The 18,706-nt window shown below is 41.7% G+C and overlaps 1 protein-coding gene and 1 pseudogene across 2 annotated transcripts in view; one reads left to right on the top strand and one right to left on the bottom strand.

Moving 5' to 3' along the window:
• Nucleotides 1-18,706, bottom strand: part of CDK14 (cyclin dependent kinase 14) — a 553,499-nt gene that overhangs the window by 521,462 nt on the left and 13,331 nt on the right. The gene's annotated exons all lie outside the window — the stretch shown is intronic.
• Nucleotides 13,029-13,461, top strand: LOC308245632 (ribosomal protein uL24-like; annotated as a pseudogene). Its single transcript has one exon. The product of its transcript is annotated as a ribosomal protein uL24-like (transcript).

Here is an 18,706-nt window from a genome sequence, read left to right as displayed (position 1 = left end):
AGAAAAATCCGTGGCTGTAGGGGCTGGCGTGATCTGTGATTGTGGAAAGGGGTCCTCAGAGCTGCTAAGAGAAGGGCACTCTAAAAAGCAACCCATTTTGATCTGAAGTGCAGGGACACCCTAAGAATTTCAGGCTGTCCAGACTTACGCGCAGCCCGTGCGCTCCCTTTGTGCCTGGGTCTACTCGCAGTCCTGGAGTTCGCACACTTGGGCTTTTTCCTCTTCAAATCCTTGCTTCTGATTACTAAGCCCAATACATAGGATCACCCAGTTGGGGACACCCTGGGAGACTGCAGGGGAAAGTTGTTTTTCTGGAACCCGGGGATCGGAGCGGGGAGTGACCATCAGAGAGTCAGCTCTGAGGCAGACCACGCCCACAGGCCAGTGGCAGTGCCACAGGGAAAGAAGGCTCTAACACTGCCTAGAGAGGCCATAGATAGACCCGGAAGTCAATCCAGAAACACTGCCACCCAGGGGCTGAATCACAAATTGACTCTTGCGTAATCAAAAATAAAGGAATACGAGAAATTAAGACACACCGCCTGCTTAAAATCAGGACTGGCTTACAACACCGAAGAGCAGTGGATCGCAGGGAACTGCAATACTGTCTGGACTGAGAAACAGGCGTGCCAAACAGAAAAACAGAGGAAGTGAATGACCTTCACTACTTCACATTTTATTTTTACCTTTTATTTTTTTATTTTTTTTTATTTTCATTTTTTGCATCTTTTAATCAAGAAACTTTTTTTTCTTTTTTCATCACTTGATTTTACCTTTTTAATGATTACATTTTTATTTTCAATCCGTATTATTACTACTGCTATTTTATCTTTTTTTTTTTTTTTTTAAAGTGTCATTTTATTTTCTCTTCATTTTATTTTGGGATTAGGGTTCTACATTCTATTTTTTATCTTTCCTTTAGCATCGTTTTACTCTATCTCAACTCTACCTTTAGGCCATCACTCTCTTCCTAACCTCCCCCTTTTCAGTGTCCTGTTTGTCTTACCCTTTTACTGCTTTAGATTTTCCCTATTCTTTCTGTTTACCCCTTGTTAAAATTTCACCCTACTTACATATCTAATCTCTAATCCCCTGCTCCAAGTCCACATACACCTCTCCCTTCGCTGTCTGAGCTATCCATAAACTTGTCCTTCTCTCTGTCCTTTTGTTGTTGTTTGCTTGAATGTAGATTATATCCAATTTATATGCTGTTTTTGTGAGATTGTTTTGCTTATTCTTCTTTTGTTTATTTTTTTGTTTGTTTTGTGCTTCAGCTTTCCCTTGCCTCAATCCATATTAGTTGGTGTTGTAGTTTGTATTAATCCCCAGGCACTTGTTGCTGGCATTTGCTGGGATTAGTGATTGTTCTATTGGAGTTTTATCCCCAATATATATAGTCTGTTCCCCTTTCTCTCTTAGTCACTTTCTTGTCTCTCTTACTTTTTTTTTTTTCTCTTTACTTTCCCTTTTCCCAATTTCATTTTCACACTCCTTTTTTCTTTTTTTCTTTCTTTCTTTCTTTTTTCCTCTTCTTCTTTCTCTCCTATCACCTAATTTGCCTTTCTCTGGTGGTCACCTTTATTGGAGGTTATTAATATCGTGAATACATTCCTGTTCAGTGCCTTGTGAGTTGTACCTGGTAGTGCTGTATTTTGTGCCTTTAAATCAACCCAGGAGAGAGAGAACTACATAACCAGACACCCAGAGAAGAGAGACCATGGGGAGACAAAGAAGCAGCCCGCATATGAAAGAAAAGCAGGCATCACCAGAAAAGGAAGTAAACGAAATGGAGGCAAGCAACCTTCCAGAAAAAGAATTCAGAGAAATGGTCATAAGGTGGCTGAAAAGAATGGAAGACAAATTCGACAATATGAGCAAGAACCAAGAGGAAATGAAGAAGAACCAAGAAGAAATGAAAAATGACATCGCTGCTGTAAAGAACTCAATAGAAAGCATCAAGAGTAGACTAGAAGAAGCAGAGGACCGCATCAGTGAGCTAGAAGACAAGATGGAAAAAAATACCCAAGAAAAGCAACTTCTAGAAAAAAAAATTAAAAGGCAGGAGGAGAGTCTAAGGGAACTTTGGGACAACACGAAACAAAACAACATCCGCATAATAGGGGTTCCAGAAGGAAAGGAAGCTGAGCAAGGAATAGAAAACCTCTTTGAAGAAATAATGACAGAAAATTTCCCAGATATAGGGAAGAAAAAACCCACACAAATCCAAGAAGCTCACAGAGTCCCAAGCAAAATGAACCCCAAAAGACCGACGCCAAGGCACATTATAATTAAATTGGCAAACACCAACGACAAAGTAAGAATCTTAAAAGCAGCAAGAGAGAGACAGAAAGTTACATACAAAGGAACCCCCATCAGACTAGCAACTGATTTCTCAACAGAAACTCATCAGGCCAGAAGGGAATGGAATGAAATATACAAAGTCATGCAAAGGAAGGGGCTGAATCCAAGAATACTGTACCCAGCAAGGCTGTCAATCAAAATTGAAGGTGAAATCAGGAGCTTCACAGACAAAAAAGGACTAAGGGAATTTATTACCACCAAACCAGCAATGCAAGAAATGCTAAAGGGTCTACTGTAAAAAAAAAAAAAAAAAAAAAAAAAAAAAAAAAAGAAAGAAAGAAAGAAACAGGAAGCGAAGAAGTAACACAGGGGTAAAGAATAGGAATGGCGACAAATAAGTACCTATCAATAATAACTTTAAATGTAAATGGATTAAATGCCCCAATCAAAAGACATAGGGTAACAGATTGGATAAGAAAACACGACCCATATATCTGCTGTCTACAAGAAACCCACCTCAGAAAAAAAGACGCACACAGACTGAGGGTGAAGGGATGGAAAAAGGTTTTCCAGGCAAATGGAACTGAAAAAAAAGCTGGGGTAGCAATACTTATTTCTGACAAATTAGATCTCAAACTGAAGGACATAACAAGAGATAAGGAAGGCCATTTCATAATACTAAAGGGAGCAATCCAACAAGAAGAAATAACTCTGGTAAACATATATGCACCCAATACAGGAGCACCCAAATACATAAAAAAACTCCTGGAGGATATTAAGGGAGACATTGACAGCAATACAATCATAGTAGGAGACTTTAATACCCCACTATCACCATTGGACAAATCCTCTAAACAAAACATCAGCAAAGAAACATCAATCCTAAATGACTCACTAGACCAGATGGAATTAATTGACATCTTCAGAACATTTCACCCCAAAGCCACAGAATATACATTCTTCTCAAGCGCACATGGGTCATTTTCAAAGATAGACCATATGTTGGGACATAGGCAAAGTCTCTTCAAATTCAAGAAGATAGAAATCATATCAAGCATCTTCTCAGACCACAGTGGCATAAAACTGGAAATCAACTACAATAAAAACAACCCAAAGAAATCAAACACATGGAGACTAAACAGCATGCTATTAAACCATGACTGGGTTACCAGAGAGATCAAAGAAGAAATAAAAAACATCATGACAACAAATGACAATGAAAACACTACAATCCAAAATCTATGGGACACAGCGAAAGCAGTCTTGAGAGGGAAGTTCATAGCTCTACAAGCCTACTGCAAAAAACAAGAAACAGGGGTAATAAATTACCTAATCCAACAACTCAAAGAGTTAGAAAAAGAGCAACAAGAAAAGCCCAGTGTAAGCAGAAGGAAGGAAATAATAAAGATCAGAGCACAGATAAACGACATAGAGACCAAAGAAACAATACAAAAGATCAACAAAACCAAGAGCTGGTTCTTTGAAAGGATAAACAAGATTGATGAACCTCTAGCCAGGCTCACCAAGAAGCAAAGGGAGAGGACCCAAATAAACAAGATCAGAAATGAAAGAGGTGAAATAACAACAGATCCCGCCGAAATACAAAGGATTGTTAAAAAATACTACGAACAACTCTATTCCAACAAACTGGACAACCTGGAGGAAATGGACATATTCCTAGAAAAATATAACCTTCCAAAACTCAATCAGGAAGAATCTAAACAGCTCAACATGCCAGTAACTATGGAAGAAATTGAAGCAGTCATCAAAGAGCTTCCGGCAAACAAAAGCCCGGGGCCAGACGGCTTCACAGGAGAGTTCTACCAAACATTCAAGGAAGAACTAAAACCTATCCTCCTCAGACTATTCCAAAAAATTCAAGAGGAAGGAACACTTCCCAGCTCCTTCTATGAAGCCAGCATCACCCTAATACAAAAACCAGATAAAGACAACACAATGAAGGAGAATTACAGGCCAATATCCCCCATGAATGTAGATGCCAAAATCCTCAATAAAATTCTAGCAAATAGGATCCAGCAGTACATCAGAAAGATCATACACCATGACCAAGTAGGATTTATCCCAGGAATGCAAGGATGGTTCAATATCCGCAAATCAATAAATGTGATACATCACATAAACAAATTGAGAGATAAAAATCACATAGTCATATCAATTGATGCAGAAAAAGCATTTGACAAAATCCAACACCCTTTCTTGATAAAAACTCTCAACAAGGTGGGAATAGAAGGATCATACCTCAACATCATAAAAGCTATATATGATAAACCCACAGCTAACATCATACTCAATGGGCAAAAACTAAAACCATTTCCCCTAAGAACAGGAACAAGACAGGGATGCCCACTCTCACCACTCCTGTTTGACATAGTACTGGAAGTATTAGCCACTGCAATTAGACAAGAAGAAGAAATAAAAGGCATCCAAATTGGAAAAGAAGAAGTAAAGCTGTCCTTATTTGCAGATGACATGATATTGTACATAAAAAACCCAAAAGACTCCATCAAAAAACTAACAGACTTAATAAATGAATTCGGCAATGTAGCAGGATACAAAATTAACACCAAGAAATCTATGGCATTTCTATACACCAACAATGAACTTACAGAAAGAGAGACTAAAAAAGCAATCCCATTTTCCATCGCACCAAAAAAATTAAGATACTTAGGAATAAACCTAACCAAGGAGGTAAAAGACCTATATGCGGAAAACTACAGGACACTGAAAAAAGAGATAGAGGAAGATGTAAACAGATGGAAGAACATACCATGTTCATGGATTGGTAGAATCAACATCATTAAAATGTCCATACTACCCAAAGCAATCTATAGATTCAATGCACTCCCCATTAAAATACCAACGGCGTATTTCACAGACCTAGAAAGAACTCTCCAAAAATTCATCTGGAATAAAAAAAGACCCCGAATAGCCACAGCAATCCTGAGAAAGAAGAATAAAGTAGGAGGGATCTCAATACCAGATTTCAAGCTGTATTACAAAGCCACTGTCATCAAAACAGCCTGGTACTGGCACAAGAACAGACATATAGATCAATGGAACAGAATAGAGAATCCAGATATCGACCCAAACCAATATGCGCATTTAATATTTGACAAAGGAGGCATGAGCATACAATGGAGTCAAGACAGTCTCTTTAATAAATGGTGTTGGGAAAATTGGACAGATACATGCAAAAAAATGAAACTAGATCACCAACTTACACCATACACAAAAATAAACTCAAAATGGGTACAGGACTTAAATATAAGACGGGAAACCATAAAAATACTAGAGGAATCCACAGGCAGCAAAATCTCAGACATATGCCAAAAGAACTTTTTCACTGATACTGCCCCTAGGGTAATGGAAGCCAAACAGAAAATAAACAAATGGGACTACATCAAAATAAAAAGCTTTTGCACAGCAAAAGAAACCATCAACAAAACAACAAGAAACCCCACTGTATGGGAGAACATATTTGCAAATGGTATCACTGATAAAGGTTTAATTTCCAACATCTACAGGCAGCTTATACAACTTAATAAAAGGAAGATAAATGATCCAATAAAAAAATGGGCAACGGACCTAAATAGAAGCTTTTCGAAAGAAGACAGAAGGAAGGCCAAGAGACACATGAAAACATGCTCAAAGTCACTAATTATCCGAGAGATGCAAATCAAAACAACAATGCGATACCATCTCACACCTGTCAGAATGGCTATCATCAACAAATCAACAAACGACAAGTGTTGGCGAGGATGCGGAGAAAAAGGAACCCTCGTGCACTGCTGGTGGGAATGCAGACTGGTGCAGCCACTGTGGAGAACAGTATGGAGTTTCCTCAAAAAACTGAAAATGGAACTCCCATTTGACCCAGTAATCCCACTCCTAGGAATATATCCTAAGAAACCAGAAACACCAATCAGAAAGGATATATGCACCCCTATGTTCATAGCAGCACAATTTACAATAGCTAAGATTTGGAAACAGCCTAAATGCCCATCAGCAGATGACTGGATCAGAAAACTATGGTACATCTACACAATGGAATACTATGCTGCCATAAAAAAGAAGGAATTACTACCATTTGTAGGCACTTGGATGGAATTAGAGAACATTATGCTAAGTGAAATAAGCCAGTCAATGAAAGAAAAATACCACATGATCCCACTCATTTGGGGATAATGAAAAACATTATAAACTGATGAACAAAAAGATAGTTACAGAGGCAGTAAAGCATCAAACAGACTGTCAAATTACAGTGGTAAGGTTAGGGAGAGGTGGGGGAAATAAGAGATCAACTGAAGGACTTATATGCATGTATATAAGAGTAACCAACGGATGCAAAACATTGGGGGATGAGGGCATATATGGGAGTGGGGTGGGGGTGGGGGGCAATGATAAGATATGTACACATATAATACCTTAATAAAAATTTGAAAAAAAAATAAAAATAAAAAAAAAATAAAAAAATAAAAAAAAAAGTCTAGAAAGTAAAAAAAAAAAAAAAAAAAATAAAAGTAAATATTAACCTAATGAGCTTGGTGACCGGAGAACGGAGTCTGCTCTCCTGCGATTTTCACTTCCCGGCTCCTTGTCATCCAAAAGAAAAAGAGCCCTGGCCAGGTGGCTCCGTTGGATGGAGCATCGTCCATTCACCAAAAGGTTTTGGGTTCGATTCCCAGTCAGGCACATAACTAGGTTTTGGGTTTGATCCCTAGTCAGGGGGTATACAGGAGGCAACCAATTGCTGTTTCTCTCTCACATCTCTCTCTCTCTCTCTCTCTGCCTCTTTCTCTCTTTCTTTCTCAAAATAAGTAAACATATCCTCAGGTGAAGATAAAATAAATAAAAAGAAAAACCACTAAGAGGGCCCAAATTCTCCTACTTCTGAGCCCAACTGGTACTGGAGAAGAATCTAAAAATAACTCTTTATGTCCTGAAATCTTCCCAACTCAACTGGAGGCAAAAGCATTAGACAAAGTAAATCAGATGACATGCATGACCGAACGAGTCCCGCAAGGCAGTGGGGAGCCCAGGACACTCAAGTCCTTGCTTAGGGGTGTGATTCCCTAATTGCAGAACGGGGCCAATCCCTCCCAAGCACCAGCACCTCCTGCCGGCTCCTCCGCTCTGCCGCCTCCCAGGCCTGCACCAGGCGCCCAGGGAAGAGGCACGGCTGTCAGGCAGAAGGATGGCAGAAGCATCCATAAGACCATACGCGGCCTGCACCCACTGCCAGGCTGTGAGGAGGAGCTCAGTGGAGGGCGCTGAACACAGTCCCCACCAAGACCAAGCAGTTTCCGGAATAAAAGGGATCGAATACCAAGGATACTGAAGCCTGGGGAAGGGGAGAAAGAAAGAAAAAACGGGCCTGTTTTTCTCAACACCCACTAACCAATAAACAGGCATACAAAGCATTCACTGTCTCTCTCCGTGCCCACCTAAAATCTTTCTCTTTTCTTACCACGATTAAATATTGATAGTAAGTTTTTGCTTTGTTCAGGTAAGGCAGTTTAAAGACCATTGAAAGACCTTCTGACACTGCTTTCTGTACATGCCAGTTAAAACACACGTCCACATCACTCTCCTAACATCCCCCGGCAGGCTGGGGGTCCATGGTACCTCATCACCCGTTAACCTTCCATACCTTGCATTGTCTGCTGAATCCCAATTTCTCCATGGAAATTTGTATTAAACTATTACGACCAGAAGGAGGAAGCTTAAACCTTCAACAATTCCACCCAGTCCCCACCCAAATACAGATAAAAACAGCAATGCAAGCAAAGTAAAGAGTAATTTAGAAGAGACCTCCTCAATCTCACACTAACCAACCATGTTCTCTTCAGCAATTTATTTAAGCCCACTGGACCTCGGTTTCCCCCGGTAAAATGGGTGGGACTTGGCTCAAAAATGGCATTGGAATCTACTGCAGGAATCTTTTATTGCACTTGCTCTTAACGTCTTATTAAGAAAACCATTCATCTATTAGACTTACTACCAAACATCGGTTGCATCTTTGTAAGAACTTGAGGTCCGTCCCCCATCTACACACCGCGCACGAACCACACATGCGGAGGCGGGTGTTGTTTCTCCTCCCCCCTGGAATGCAGCCCGGTAAAACGCTGCACACACACTGGAATCAGAGACGAGGCTGGGATCACGGATTAAACCCCTTTCTAGTCGAGGGGTTTCCCCTTTGAGCAAGCCACAACTTCAAGGAACCTCAGTGTCCCTGTTATCCTTTTAATATTTCCTTTGGTCAGATGTCTCCCCCATGCAGGAAACACTTATGTTATACAAAGCTCAGAGCACACTCCTCTGCATACAATGGTGTCTTCACTTAACGCTGCTTTTTTACTTTATGCTTTTTTACTATTTTGTACATTTTCTGCAAAGAGCATACCTTTCTTAGCAGCAAATATTAAAATTATTCAGTGAAAATTATGTAACTGATAAGAAGGAAAAATGCTGAACCTGAAAAAAGTCCAGGGTGATATGCCTACATTGCCTGAAAAAAAAATTTTTTTTTCAAATTGAGGGAAATGCACACATAAACAATATAATAAGGGAAGTACAGGGAATGCTGTCGATACGAAAAGTATCTGAAATTGGTGTCATCCAATTAATGTCATCCATACGGGGTCTAAGATTTTCATCTTCTAATAACTGTAGAGAAATTAATGTAAAGCGGAGCAGTATATCTTGCAAAGTACATATTTATTTATCTTTTCCTTTCATGATGAAAGCACCTTTTTCTTGCACATGTAACACATCATTTAGATAAAGTAATGCAAACCTCTTGGGGAAAGTTCTGAGCTCAATTAAGGCATCTGGGGACAGGCCATATGTTATCAAGCGTTTTGCACACCTGAACCCCAATATCTAATGACCCAAGGATGCTCATTTATAGAACTAAACAGTCTGCCTTTTAAGAGAAGAGAAGCAGGCACTGCAGAAACCCTCCATCATGTTCACTTAAGACAATAGAAAGAAGCTCTACAGCTGAGGATTTAAAATAAATGAGCACCTATAACACGAGAAGTTGTAATTCACGTCCTGAATGACTATTACTAACACAGAATTTTATCTCATCAGTCTTATCTCTTCTTGACCTATAACTTTTAATTCATAAAATGTTCATTGAAACTGAAAAAATAACCCTAAGCTATCCTTACTCATTTTTATATGTTGTGGAATAATGTCTACTTAGCCCTGCTTTAAAAATGTTTTATCACTGTCTTCATTTTTCTTTTGGCTAAAATATCTTGAAAGTTAATGTGATGTCAAGAAATATACAGCTGTAGAACTAGGGCTATATTTTCTAAACCAAAATTCAGGATGCATGATCTGAAATCAGGAGCTGTTCAAAAAAAAGTCAGACTGTGTGTGACGGTACCAATATCCATCTTCAACCCCTTTTTAGTTCAGTTATAGACATTTTAGATGAGTGGCTATCAATCATTTTTATCATCAAAATGCACTTCTGGGATGCGGTACACTCAGAAGATAACCCCGGTAACTGCAGCAGCAGTATTTTCAAGGCGTGACTTGGGGTAGGGGGAGTGGAGAAGCCCAAACCAAAATCTTCAGGGAGCATTTAGAAAACTCTCACCTCTAAGCCCATCACTGTTCACAAAACTGGTGCCAGCTCTTTTTCAAAATCCTTTAAAACACAAGAAATAATGCTCTAAGGTAACTAAGTTATAGTCATAGCCCAGCCTTAAGGCAAGAAACAGACTAGAGGAACATATTTCAGTTTGTTTCCACCAAGACATATGTCATGGGTGATAATTTCCTACTTGGCACATTCCTTTTGGGCAAACTCTGGAATATGCCAAATTCCTGGTACTCTAACTGCACCTCAGCCCCTTTTCTTCCCCATATAAGAAAATACATCAAAACACAACCGAGAGACTGACATCAATCTGCTCTACAATTTTTTAAGGAAATTATTTGCATACTTGAACATGTCGACAGAGTTGGAAGAATGTGTTTGAGGTCAACTAGACTAGAATGGTAATTCCCTGGTGCAACGATACCTTCCAGAATCACACTTGGCAGACATCTCACATGACAGTGTCCACAGGTTGAGAGAACACAAATGAGCATACGGCATTGGCAACTCTAGGACTCCCCCATTCTCTGTCCAATTTCAAGTCTCTTACAAGTACGATTTCAGTACTTACAAGCGAGATTGGCCAGGCTGGAAAAAAAGTTTATCAGTGAAAAGTCAAACAAGTACTCTACCTGACACAATATTGGCTGAGTACACAATTACATGTTGGAACAATTTTTTCTACTTATTTTAACTGGTCATAAGAGCCTTAAAAATTTTTCCCCACACATTCCTTACCCATACATATAAGATTTAAAATTTAATGAGTAGCTAGCTATTTAAAATGGCTTACACATAAAAACTATTTTTTTAATTTATTTTTTTATTAATTTCAGAGAGGAAGGGAGAGAGAGAGAAACATCAATGATGAGAGAGAATCACTGATTGGCTGCCTCCTGCACGCCCCCTACTGGGGAGGATCGAGCCCGCAACCCGGGCATGTGCCCTTGGCCAGCATTGAACCTGGGACCCTTTAGTCCACAGACCAACGCTCTATCCACTGAGCCAAACCAGCGAGGGTCACATAAAAACTATTCATCTCACTTTTAAAAGATAAGTACACAATGTTGCATTATAAGACACTGTAGCAAAGAGTATTGCCATATACTGAAATCATTTTTTTAAAATGTTTAAATAAAATCCCCAAGTTCATATGCTTAAACAAAAGAAATGGGAAGGAAAAGAAAGGGAAGGGAAAGAGGAAAGAACAGAGCAGGACAGGAAGAAAGGAGGGAAGGCAGGAAAAAAAAAAAAGAAAAGAAAATTTAAAAACTAAAAAATAAATTAAAAGCACAGACCATGACTCCAGTCCTCAAAAAACTCTGACAAGGTGAGCACACAATAGAGTACACAGGTGCTGTGTAACCAAGTTGTACACCCGAAGTGTATAGTTATTAACCAACGTTATCCCGATAAATTTAATTTGTAACAAAGAAGAAAATCATTGGATCATAAAAAGTAAATAAAGACACCTGTTTGACCTTAATTTTTAAAAAATATACTGACCTCTGATGGCTGGAGGTTTCTGGTCAAGGTAAACATGGTTCTCACCTCCTCCCACAACCACATCAAAAACACAACTAAACTATAGAACAACCATCATTCAGAACGGCCTGAAATCTGGCTGAACGGAAGTCCTACAACTAGGGGATTAAAGAAGACGCCACATCGAGACTGGTAAGAGGGGCAGAGCCTCAGAATGCGCTGGTCTGGCATCCATGTGATTACCTGAGACCCCACCAACTTGCAGGCACACCCAAGCTGTTTCCAGTGGCTTTTCCATACAAATGGCCTGTCTTGGCTCATGCTTCAGACTTTCCTAAAATCTCTCAAACAAGCAGCACCTGGCCTCAGCATGCCCTATACGTCTCACTACGTGGCCCCAGGCCCGGCACCAGCAGCAGCCATCTGCAGATTGCTTTGTAGCTCATGCCAGGTAGCCCCGGACAGAACATAGGTGGTAGCTGTCCTTGCCCTGTACCTCCGGGGAGGTCCCAGAGCCAGCGCACTGACTGGACAGTTTCAGAACATGTTGAAGCACCCCCCAACCACCTCCAGAAGGGATACACTCAAAGGGTGGCCTCAGCAGGCACCAGAGCCCCAGTGAACTAAGTCCTGCTCTGTGGGGTGGGCCCCTTCACAGCTGATATACCACAGCGGTCACAGCCAATCCTTACCGCCTACTGGCCTGGGGGCAAATCTCTCCCACTCATGTGCCAACTGCAATCAAGGCTCAACTACGAGAGGAGAGTGTACACAGCCCACATGGGCGAAGAGGGTAGACCTGGAGTGCCCGGCTCAAGTGACTGGAGAGGCTGTGCCACTGGGCCTTACAGGACACCTATTACATAAGGTCACTCTCCCAAGCCTGGGAGACATGGCAGCTCTACCTAATACATAGACACAAACACAGGAAAACAGCCAAAATGAGGAGACAAAGAAACATGTCCCAAATGAAATAACAGAACAAAATTCCAGAAAAAGAGCTAAACAAAACGGAGACAAGCAATCTACTAGATGCAGAGTTAAAGAACTGGTTAAAATGATGCTCGATGAACTTAAGGGAAAAGCAGATAAACTTAGAGACAACTTCAACAGCATGAAAAAGGACACAGAAACCTTAAAAAGAGAGAAAGCTGAGAATCAGAACCGCGATTTGGAATACAAGGAAGCAAAAAAAAAAAAATACCTAATCAGAGAAATAAAAAGGAAAAGAACCCCCAAAACGTAAGGAGCCTCTGGGACAACCTCAAGCATACCAACATTCACATCATGGGGGAGCAGAAGGAGGAGAGAGAGAGCAAGAAATTAAAAACCTATTGGAAGGAAGAAGGGAGGGAGGGAGGGAGGGGGAGGGAGAAGGAGGGAGGAAGGGAAGGAAGGAAGGAAGGAAGGAAGGAAGGAAGGAAGGAAGGAAGGAAGGAAGGAAGGAAGGAAGGGATCCCTAACCTGGTGAAGGAAATAGACATACAAGTCCAGGAACCCCAGAGAGTTCAAAAAGAGAGGAACCCAAAGAGTCCCACACCAAGACACATCATAATTAAAATGCAAAAAGTTAGGCACTTCTGGCGCCAGGTAGACGGTCACCATGAAGTTCAACCCCTTCGTGACCTCGGACCGCAGCAAAAACCGCAAATGCCACTTCAACGCCCCCTCGCACGTGCGTGGCAAGATCACGTCATCCCGCTCTCCAAGGGCCTGCAGCAGAAGTACAACGCCCACTCCATGCCCATCTGAAAGGACGACGAGGCCAGGTGGTTCAAGGACACTACAAAGGTCAGCAAATCGGCAAGGCAGTACAGGTGTACAGAAGGAAATGTCATCTACATCGAGTGGGTGCAGCGTGAGAAGGCTAACGGCACACCTGTCCTCCTGGGCATTCACCGAGCAAGGTGGTTATCACCAGGCTGAAATGGGACAAAGATCGTAAAGAAATTCTTGAATGCAAAGGCGAATCTCAACAAGTTGGAAAAGAGAAAGGCAAATGTAAGGAAGAACTTATTGAGAAAATGCAGGAATAAATATAACCTGTTCTGCAAGCACAGTTTAGCTGTAGGTTTTTAGCCTGGTGTGTATTCCTTTGAAGCGTGTCAGGATGTCTCTGGAATATTTCTTCCCTTCCTCATTTGGGATTGATATGTGGCTCTGTGAATCTATTGTTGCTGTTTTGATTAATTTTATGAATAAAAATTAGAAATGTTTCTTTAAAAAAATGCAAAAGGTTAAAGACAAAGAGAAAAATCTTAAAAGCCGCAAGAGAAAAGTAGTTAGTTCCCTACAAAGGAGGTCCCATAAGTGCTGATTTCTCAACAGAAACTTTGCAGGCCAGAAGGGATTGGCAAGAAGTATGCAAAGTGATGAAAAGCAAGGATCTATGACCAAGATTACTCTGCCCAGCAAAGCTAGCTTTAAAATTGAAGAACATTTAAAGAGCTTCCCAAATGATAAGATATGTACACATGTAATACCTTAATAAAAATTTGAAAAAAAAAAAAAAAAAAAAAAAAAAAAAAAAAAAAAAAAAATAAAGAGCTTCCCAGACAAAGACAAAAAAAAAAGCTGAAAGAATTTATTATCACCAAATATTACATGAAATAATAGTCTTCTTTATAAAAAAGAAGAAAAAATTTTACATTATCAAAAATATGAAAAAATGGCAATAAATACATACCTATGAACAATTAAATCTAAAAAACAAAATAAATAAGCAAGCAGAACAGAAACAGACATATAGATACTGAGAACATCTGGATGGTTGCCAGATGGGAGGGGGGTTGGAGAATGGGTGAAAAAGGTGAAGGGGTTAAGAAGCACAAATTGGTAGTAACAGAATAGTCATAATATAATCAATAATATTCTAATAACTATGTATGGTGTCAGATTCATGTTACCTGAAACTAATAAAATATTGTATGTCAACTGCAATTGAAAAATAAAAATGATTACCAAAATATAAAAAAAAAGCCCTGACCCTTTACTTAGCTGATTTCAATTATCATTACGGTTCCTAGCATCAGAGCTATCTCAAATACAACCAAGCAATTTGAGGGTCTGTAGATTATAAATAAGTGGCTCAAATGTCAGTCAGAAGGAACGTGGGTGTACTGGACTCCCTGTAGCTGGGCCCATTCTGTACTTGTTGAAGGAAATCGTAAGTGCCTCGGCTGTATGAAGAGACTTCCCACACCAAAGGTCAGCTTTCTGCAAATGAATTCAAACATGCAAATCAAAGCACTGCCCCAAAGGGAACACCAGCCGCCTCCCAGGGGAGACTCCCTGCAGGCAAAGGGGCCTGTCGCGGGATGCGCAGTGCTCGGGAAGGGAAAACAGACACTATTCATGCCGTCAACTTCTGTAACATTCTGTCTGTGAATCTACTGGGAATTAAGGAAGATGAAAGTGACTAATTCTCCCAAATGTCATACATTTTGCATTTTGTGACATGAACTTCCTCTCTGAATCTTTATGGCACTACCCAGACATTCTAGGCACTGTCTGGGACTAGACATAATTATGGCAATTATGCCTACCATAATTAGGGAGATGGCAAATGTGATCAAACTGAAGGAGACACTGAAGCACAGAAAGTTTCAAGCCTCCGAAAATTTCAACTACATTTTCAATGAGAGAATTAAGGAGGAAGTCAAGTACTTTTTCAGTCAGTCACCCAAAATGTTGAATTTGAAACATAAAGACTTACTGGCATAATGAGAACAATCTGTAAATTTCTAGACATCTTACATGGGATAGGTTCCTATCTTCCAGGGTTGGTAGACACGGACCATGGTGAAAATAAAATAAGATAGAAAGTTATATAAAATCTTACTAAAGAGTAACACTGTGTCTGTGCCCAGACCCCACACCACAAGACAACAGGAGCTAGTCTGCCTATAAATGTCAGTGGATAAATTATGTGAGCCTGGCTAGACTGAGAGTCAGGTTGAGAGCATGTCCAGAGTCTCACATAAACCAGACATCAATAAACCCCTGAAGCACAAATCTCTGAATTGAAGGGAAGGACGTATCATGACAAGAAAGACATTTTGGGAAGATTAACAGATGGAACCACGAGGTCAATTAAGAGGTTATTGGGATAAAATAGGTAAAAGAGATAGAGTCTTGAACTGAGGTCGTGGGAGCTTGAATGACAATGAAGACATTGAAGTAAGAGATGACTGTTTGATAAGGTGGAAAGATGGGCAAAGATAGATCCTGAGAGGCCTGGAAAGCCAAGCAGGAGTGTGGACTTGAATCTGTAGCTGACGGGACGCTTTTCAAGTATTCGGCGGGTGAAGAGCCTGATGTGTATTTCAGATCTGTCATTCAGCTGGACCTGAAGGCAGGGAAGCCAGTTAGACCACGGCAAGTCCAGGCAAGACAGGATGAGGCTGGACGGGCCCCTCAGCGGTGGGAATGGAGGTGGCAGAAGCGGACAAGGGCCAACGCCTGGATTTGGGGCTTGGAGGGATGGTGTCAGGTTTTCGCCCTGGAAAACCATGTGGCTGTTACAGCCAGTGGCTGAGATAGGAAAGAGACGGGTGCAGGTTTAGGGAAAATAAGAATTAGGAACATTTTGTAAGTGCTGAGACTGAGGGGACCTTGAAATGCAAAGGCAGAAGCCTCCAGTGGGCAGCTGGACCTCATGGTGTGGCATTCAGAGAGCTGAGTCAGCCACACTGACGTGAGTATGATATCGCGGGGCAGCCAGAAGCAAGGGAAGGCCAAACCCCTGGAGGGGGGCATGAAAACATGACCAGAGGACGGAGGGTTTCCGGTCTGATGAAAGAGATGGGGAACTTAACCACGCTCAGGGCCTGTGGTGTAACACCTAGACACAAAGGAAGAAACAGAAAATGTAGATAAGAAAGGCTCAATTATACAGTTTCTGGCATGGAAGGGAGCGGGAGGAATCCAGAGGAGAGGAGGAGGAACTAGCCTAGCACGGGAAAGACAACCCTCCTCCAAGATGGGGTGGGGGTGGGGAGTAAGATTGGAGCAAATGAAGGTACCCGTGTGGGCGAGGTGCTGATGCCGAATGGCATTAGGTGTTCTAAGAAGCTGGAGGGAGTTATGCGTTGCACTTTTTCCACCAAAAAAATTCCTATGTTGAAGTCCTTTAACCCCCAGGGCTTTTGAATGTGATCTTATTTAGAAATGGGATCCTTGCAGATGTAATTGGTTAAATTAAGATGAGGTTCTACTGGAGCAGAGTGGGCCCCTAATTCAGTTTGATTGATGTCCCTATAAAAAGGGAAAATACCAAATCGAGGGAAGACGATGTGAAGAAGCAAAGGGAGAAGGTGGCCATCCACAGGGTAAGGAAAGGGGCTTGGCATACATCCTTCCCTCACAGACCTCAGAAGAAACCAACCCTGCCGACACTTAGACTTCAGACTTCTGGTCTCCAAACCGTGAGACACGGCATTTCTGTCATTTTAAGCCACCCAGTTTGCAGTGAATTTCTATGGCAACTCTAGCAAACTAACAGAGGGAAAGTCATCTACTTAAAGGAAGGAGGGTTGCTGGGAGGTTTGGGGAGAGCAGAAAGGTTTCAGCGGGAACAAGGCCAGCCCCACAGTGTGCACAGCTGCCTCAGGCCCCAGCTGAGGCTGGAGACGATGAATGTACTTACGCTGTGGAGTGATTTCCTCCAGCAGCTCTTGGCAAGAAAGGAAAAGACGCCAGTTCAAAATCAAGGGCTGGCAGAGTCTACTACGTTTACAAAGGGGCAAGGCCATTGAGGATACTGGCAAGAGAGCGATGTGCCATAAATGAACAGGGAAGCAGGGGACGGACTGTGGGCTGGAAGAATGGGACAGCACAAGCAAAGGAGGGGTTATCTGGAAACTGGAAGCCAGTGACGAAGAAGAGACAGAGGGAGTGCAGCCGGAGTGAGAGAGCGAGGAAGGGAAGGTTATTACTGGGGTTTATTATTTCTTTTAATATTTTTATTGAATTCAGAGAGGAAGGGAGCAGGAGCGGTGGAAACATCAATGATGAGAGAGAATCACTGATCAGCTGCCTCCATCACACCCCACACTGGGGATCAAACCCACAACCTGGTTCATAGGTCGATGCTCAACCACTGTACCATACCGGCCAGGCTGGGATTTATTATTTTAGATGAGAAAGTCAAGGAAGTCTGAAGTGAGACCCTTGTATACAATGCATACATCATTCACACAGACCCTGAGGCCTCCAATGATGATGGTTGGGGTGAGAAAAGACTGCAACAACTTCCACTACCCTCAATAGATGGAAAAGAATGACCAGGAATATCCCCAAATTGTATATGTACCTAACCCCTGGACTCTACCTCTCATAAAAATCAGCGCCACACTTATCACTGCAGGTAAGTGTCATAGTTACATCTTTATACAAAACTAGAGTCCTGGTGCATGAAATTCATGCACGGGGGCGGGGGGGGGGAGTTGGGGGGTTGTTCCCCTCAGCCCAGCCTGCACCCTCTCCAATCCGGGACCCCTCAGGGTATGTCCGACTGCTGGTTTAGACCCAATCTCTGATTGATCTCCCAGGATCAGGTTTAAACTGGCAGTGGGACATCCCTCTCACAATCCGGAACCACTGGCTCCTAACTGTTCACCTGCCTGCCTGCCTGATCACCCCTAATTTCCTCCCCTGCTGTCCTGGTCGCCCCCAAATGCCCCCCCTGCTGGCCTGGTCACCCCCAACTGCCCCCCCACCAGCCTGGTTGCCCCTCACTAACCCCCTGCTGGCCTGGTCGCCCCACACAGCCTGCTGCTCAGTCGTTTGGTCGCCCCTCACTGATCCCCCTGCCGGCCTGGTCGCCCCACACAGTCTGTTCCGTCATCCGTTTGGTTGCGATGGCCACTTAGGCTTTTATTATTATAGATAGCCAAGAGAGGCATGGACTAGAAGCTGAAATCAATGGATACTGCCCCCATCCATCTCACAGAATGATCACATTCAGTGGACAGGAAGCAAGTTAACCTAGAAGAAGGTACTTGAAGAAGTTACAGTTCAAATGTAAAAATGTGAAGCTATTTAATAGGCTTTGTACACACTTTTCTAGCAGATAAAAAATAAAACAGCTAGAAAATGGCAAAATGTGTTGGCAGTCTCTTATACTTCGCAAACATGAAATAATTGAGCAGAGTAAAGAACAATTAGAAAAATTCATAAGTGACCACCTTTTTTTTCCCCCCATACAAATAAGTGCTTAACTATCTAGATCATATACCATAAACAAATAAAACTCTTCACATTTAAAAGGTTTATTTTAGT

The sequence above is a fragment of the Plecotus auritus genome, assembly GCF_963455305.1.
Source record: "Plecotus auritus genome assembly, chromosome: 4".
Lineage (NCBI taxonomy): Eukaryota > Metazoa > Chordata > Mammalia > Chiroptera > Vespertilionidae > Plecotus > Plecotus auritus.
Note: the sequence above shows the minus strand (reverse complement) of the source record. Positions and strands in the feature narration are given on the sequence as shown.